The following is a 6076-nucleotide window of genomic DNA, read 5'->3' as shown; positions in this document are numbered from 1 at the left end:
AACCGACACTAAACTACCTGGATTTATAAGTAATTATTCACAGTTAATTCTTTCACGACTAGTTTATTGTACTTTTATATATGTGGGGGTTTTTTTTGTTTTTTTTTGTTTTTGTTTTATTGTTTGTTTGTTTTTCACAGCAGGCGAGGCATACAACAGAGAGTGGGGGGGTTTTTAAGCCATTGCATCCAAGACAGTTAATAGGCAAGTGGATTTCCAATTTCCAATCTGCAATGCCATCCTCAATAATCATCAAAAAAAACAAAAAAAACACACACATACAATAGCTCCGTCCTTTACATGACCTGCTGAATGTCAGACCCTTTTAGATATTTTTTTTATACCACTCCCCCACCCCCTTACAAACTTACCATATTTTGATCAACTAAAAAACTAATAATCATAGGTCCTTCAAGAAGCGTATAAATACGACACGTCAAACACATAAGAACAACTGCAAGAGATCTTCCCCGACCAGTTTAAAGATAAACTAGAAATATTTTTTCATATGAATGTCACATTTTCTTCATGAATTCTTACACCTTTATGACCATAAAGTCAACCTTTCCCATAGATCTACCACAAATAAAATAACAACAAACGTTTTAACTTGTTGAATCCATGCACAGGCACAGTCCTGGAAAAGAATAAGCCATAAGGCGCAAGTAGAGCTTGTCAATATATTTGTATAATATCGATATTGTGATATGAGACTGGATATCGTCTGGGATGTAATATTGTAATATTTGTGTAATCCTTTCGAACAATATCCCATTCACAGACACAGCATCACTGTGAGATACTGAGTCTGTATTCCAAAAAATTGAGAAGTTGTCAGGCTTCGTAAACAAAGCGTCCTATTTGCAAGTATAATGCACAAGTCATCCACCCAAGAATCCCTTTCCTAAATATAAAAAAAAATTACACACACACACACACACACACACACACACACACACACACACACACACACACACACACACACACACACACACACACACACACACACACACACACACACACACACACACACAGCGTCATTATGGACCCCAACATGGTCCCCGCCCATCTGCCTGACCTCATTTGTGTCATATGGCTCGTAGAGAGGCAGCGGATGGGGTGGGGTTTGGGGGCGGGGGGTGGGGGCGTAAAGGGTTTACTATTCTCCCAACAACACTGGGTTACACACCATCACCTTTGTTTGTTTCAAAAAGCCAAGTTCAGGTGTTGGGTAACATTTCCACCGATCGAAAAGCCAATTCTATATAAAAGCAACACATAATTTCATCCACCAAAGTATAAATACTGAAGTAGATTAAAGTTAATAATTTGTTCATTAAAATAAATGTAAAAATAAATAAATAAATAACATTTATTTGGGATTTCGAACGTAATTATCTAGCATTGTGGCAAAACATGAGCTTTACTAAAAGAGTATTAACCACTAATGGCGCTAACCATTCACACTGCAGACAGACAGAATGGCTAGAAATGTAGAATCAGACAGTGGCAGGGGCTGTGTATTTCAGTCACCAACGTCGGATGTGCTTTGTTTGGTTGTGCACGGAGGTTGGGGCGTGAGCGAGAGAGAGCAAGGGAGAAAAAACAAAAAACAAAAAAAACAGAGAAAGTATGCATTCTAGACATTGCTTGAGGTTGCCTAGGAACCGCTGCCCTGCCCTGTCCCTAATGCACGGAGCAGGTGCTGCACTGGACCCTGGAGAGAAGAGCGAGGGGAGACGGAGGGGAAGCGGAGCGCCGAGGAGGAGGGAGGAGGAGGGGTAGCACTCACAGACCCACCGTCTCCAGAGACAGAGAATGGCAGAGTGGAACCGTAGACTTTGAGACAGCCAACACACACATACAGCACCCGTCCCCGCCCTTCTCTTTCTCTCCCTCTCCCTCTCCCTCTCACAAAGAAAGTCAACACACCCAGTCCAGGCACGCACACGCACACGCACACACACACACACACACACACACACACACACACACACTTTTCTTTCCCAATTTCCATTTTCTTGCGCTACTCAAACCAGTGCTAAACTGACGTCCTCTGTGGTCGGAGCATCCCTCTATTGGGAACGCGTCGCATGTTTGTTGCGAACACTTTTATCCCTCTTTGGCACGGCCACGGAGTGATTACATAATTTTGTATACCCCACCCATCGGAATCCTCTCCCTCTGCTCTCTTCTCTGCTGCATCTGGGTACACATCGCACTTTGTGCTGCCTTCCGCTTCATATCTTGTGAAAACACCGTGTATGGCTTTGATCATCGACAATAAATAATGGAGACTCTAGGACGGAGGCACGGCTCTGGAGGAGACTTTAGTGCGCAGGCCCTCAAAAGCACTGCGGAGATTGATGCTAACAGCACATCAATATTCATAACGCGCCATTATTATATTAAGAATTTATGAAGGAGGAATGTTCCGTGATTCTGCGCCCGTCTCCCAGCACGCAGCTTAATTTTGTTTTCCCTTTCACTTTGTGGAGACTCGTGGACAACCAAGGTTGTTTAAATTAAGTTATTTTTGTCTAAATCGTGAGCTCTCCCTTGGGCTACCGCATTTTAGTGAACAGTTTTCCCATTCTGAGATTTTGTGAATTAACTCAGAATGCATTGACAAAAAAACGATCGATTGGTTTGATTGTGTATTTGTTAAAATATCTAAAAGGCTAAAAAAATATATTACAATTTGAAGCCACGGGATGATAAGAGCAGAGGGGTCACAGAGTACACAAGTAGGTTTTGATAGTGTGATATTACTACGGTGTTATAGTCAATACTGCCATCTGGTGGACAAATATGATAACGGATTAGGATTACATTTCACACCGTAATTACCTATTTGGAGTTAATAGTTAACGTCAATACATTTTAAGAATACATTAGTAAAAATGTAACTTGCTTGACAGATTCTAAAATATGTCTAAAATGTAAAAAAAAACCTATTACTGTACATTTTAAACCTCCTCTGCACTGAAACATTTTTAATGATATATTGAAATATTTTATATTTTATTATATCACAACCTATTTCATTTATTTCATAAACAACGCTCTTGATAGCTAATAAAAATTACGTTTAGAAATGAATAGCCTGATGTAGTTTGTGTTGTTCACAGGAGCTTGGGAACCGGTGCCAGTTCTGCTTCTAAATGTGTGATGGGGCAGCGAGTGTTTTCGAGAGATAAAGTCGTCTTTGCGTTTTGAGGCCACAGGCAGACGCAGTCACATATTTCTTCTGATAAATAGTGTTTTGCCCCTCACCCTGAGCTTAAAGAGGATCATCAGAATATAGATGTTGGTCTCAGTTATGTTATAATCAGTTCAATTGATGTTAGTTCATTTTGTGCCTCACTACAGTGTCAGGATAATTTAGGGAACCTTGACCCCCTTGTGCTGTTTCCCATGTTTTCATAGATGTTTGGGGGTTTTTTTTCCTCTATTGCTGCTGCAAAATGTAGACTTTTAGGTTAGCTGAGTAATTGTGATATATTTACCATTTTTTGAATCAAATGGTAAATATCAGTACTGACGGATTGACTCTTAATGTGCAGTGGCTAATGGGAGCTGAAAACTCTCCAGCTTTAAATCCAAGGAAAAGGTGTTAAGGCAGAATAAGATGCATCAAGTATGAATAATTAATTATCTCAGTGAAGACTTAGCAGCCCAATTTTACGAAACGCTCAACGTGTCACAATAGGATAAAAATGATTTCCTGCACACTCCAATGAATGTGAATGTGTACATTACATGTAAATTCTAATTAAAACCCAATAATTGGCATTATGGAAATGACTGTAGATATACAGCGGCCTATATACACGTGAATAAAATGATTTATATTCTGGAGAATTATGAAATCGAAACTTCTGAAGCAATTCCACCAATAAAGACGTGCCCTAGGGTAGAATAATCATGAATCGTGTCAATAACAAAAACGGGTCGTTCAAAATAAAAACTAGTTCTCATCCAAATGAAATCACACTGAGTACTCACCGTGTATCATCATCCGAGGCCACAGCAGAATTCAGTCGATCCCAGAGATGTGGTCAGTCCATGAGAAGCGTGAATAAAGCAAGGGAGACGGGGTGCCAGAGACAGAAAATTAGATGAAATAGAGAAGAAAATACGTGTTAAAAAATAAACTCTTAATTACAGGAGAGAAAAAACGTAATTAAAAATAGTTAAAATATTATTATATGTTATTAACATCTTATTAAATAGAGTACAGCCACATATAACCATTCAAAAATAAATCGAAATATTAAAACATGAATACAGAAACACCAAACAGACCCACTTCCATCTTGATAATCATCACGTTTCCCTCCCTTTTGCGAGCATTCGTTTCAAACCTTCAAATTTCACACATAAGTCCTTACGGTCGTTCATTTGGGGGGGGGGGGGACACGCTGTCCGTCCCTCCCGCCGACCGGGCCCCGGCGTTTCACTAGAAACAACCCGCACGGGTAGGAACGTAATCCCCGCCCGGTGAACTCCGTGTGACCCGCCGCCGGGCGACGGGGAACTCGAAACCTGGCCGGTCCGTCGCACCAAACGTAAACGACGTAAACACCGGCTGAGACGGCGCGAGTCTTACCCGGACACGCCGCGCTCCCTCTCTCAACAGCTCCACTTCAATTTCCATCCCATAAATCCCGGCGGCTCCTCTTCGGAGGTCGTCCAGACCGGCGACCCAAGGAGGTCTCTGGGCAGGTGATGACGCAGCCGCCGGTGACGACGCGTTTTAAGCGGCGGCGGTGGGTGGGGAAGCCCGACGGAGGCGCCGGCGACACGACGTTTAAAGTGGTAATCCGTAGGATCGTTGATTAAACAAACAAACAAAAAAAAGTATGTGTATGTATGACGCATGTGGCGGGGTCCGCCTTTCACAAGATCCGGCACCGTGCAAGTGAAAGGCGGAGGCAGTGGTTTTGGTAAATCCAGTGTAGGAAGAAGTGCTCAGACCTTGGACTCAAGTCAAAGCACAAATGCCCTGACACAAAATCGAATTGAAAGTACTGCATTGACAGTACTACATAAGTAAAAGTACACAAGCACGTGCCGTTAAACGTACTGGTAAAACAACTTGTCATTGTGCCCACATATAACAAACCAAGAATATGGCATAAAGCGGTTACAGGACATTTTTCTGCCTGATTGAGTGTTCCAGGGATCCCGACAACAATTTACAATACAATAGTAATGTCATAGAAATACAATAATAATACAATAATAATGTCATAGAAATTAACACATACAAATCTTGATAATTAAAAAATGTAACTATCTAAAGTAACGCAGCTGTGTTGTACAGAGGCTGATATATAATGCCCAATCATGTTTTTTTCCATCTGATAAAATACAACAATTTATTATGATTATTATTATTATTATTATTATTAATAATAATAATAATAATAATAATCATAATAATAATAATAATAATAATAAATGAGACACAAAATTGCTGAACTTAAATGAACATTTATTCAACACTAATGTTATTGTCTGCATTGTCTCCACAGGGCACTTACTCTAAATAAAAAAGTATCAACTAAATAAATGCCCACAAGTAATTAAAGAGATAGAAGAAAAATAATAATCAATGGTATCTGGTCTGGAAATAGTCTCCCCATTAGGGTTTTACACAAAAACATCCAGTTTTTACTAAATGATGTGCCATAGCAACGGAAAGCAACTCGGAGACGGTGCGACGTGGCACAGGACACGCAGGGGTATTTGTTTGTAACGGGACGTAACAGTCTTAACTCAGTTGTGTTCAAAAGTTTTGTTTCGTACAAGTTATGAAACACACGAAAATAAATATATCCAAAATAAATAAATAAAAAACCCACAGGAAAATCGCCACGGGAACGCACACACAATTCAGCGTGTCTTCAGGAGTAAAAACAACTCCATTCCAATTCCCTGAGTGAGGTTTACGTTTTGGGTTTGAGTGTTTCCAAACGCCACTCCTGCGAGTTTCTTTCTGAAGGGGTCGCGGAGGCTCTGTCCTCGCCATCTTTAATGAGATAACGCCACAACAAATGAGAACGAGACG

Source organism: Zeus faber (assembly GCF_960531495.2).
Source record: "Zeus faber genome assembly, chromosome: 8".
Taxonomy (NCBI): domain Eukaryota; kingdom Metazoa; phylum Chordata; class Actinopteri; order Zeiformes; family Zeidae; genus Zeus; species Zeus faber.
This window is presented reverse-complemented; position numbering follows the sequence as displayed.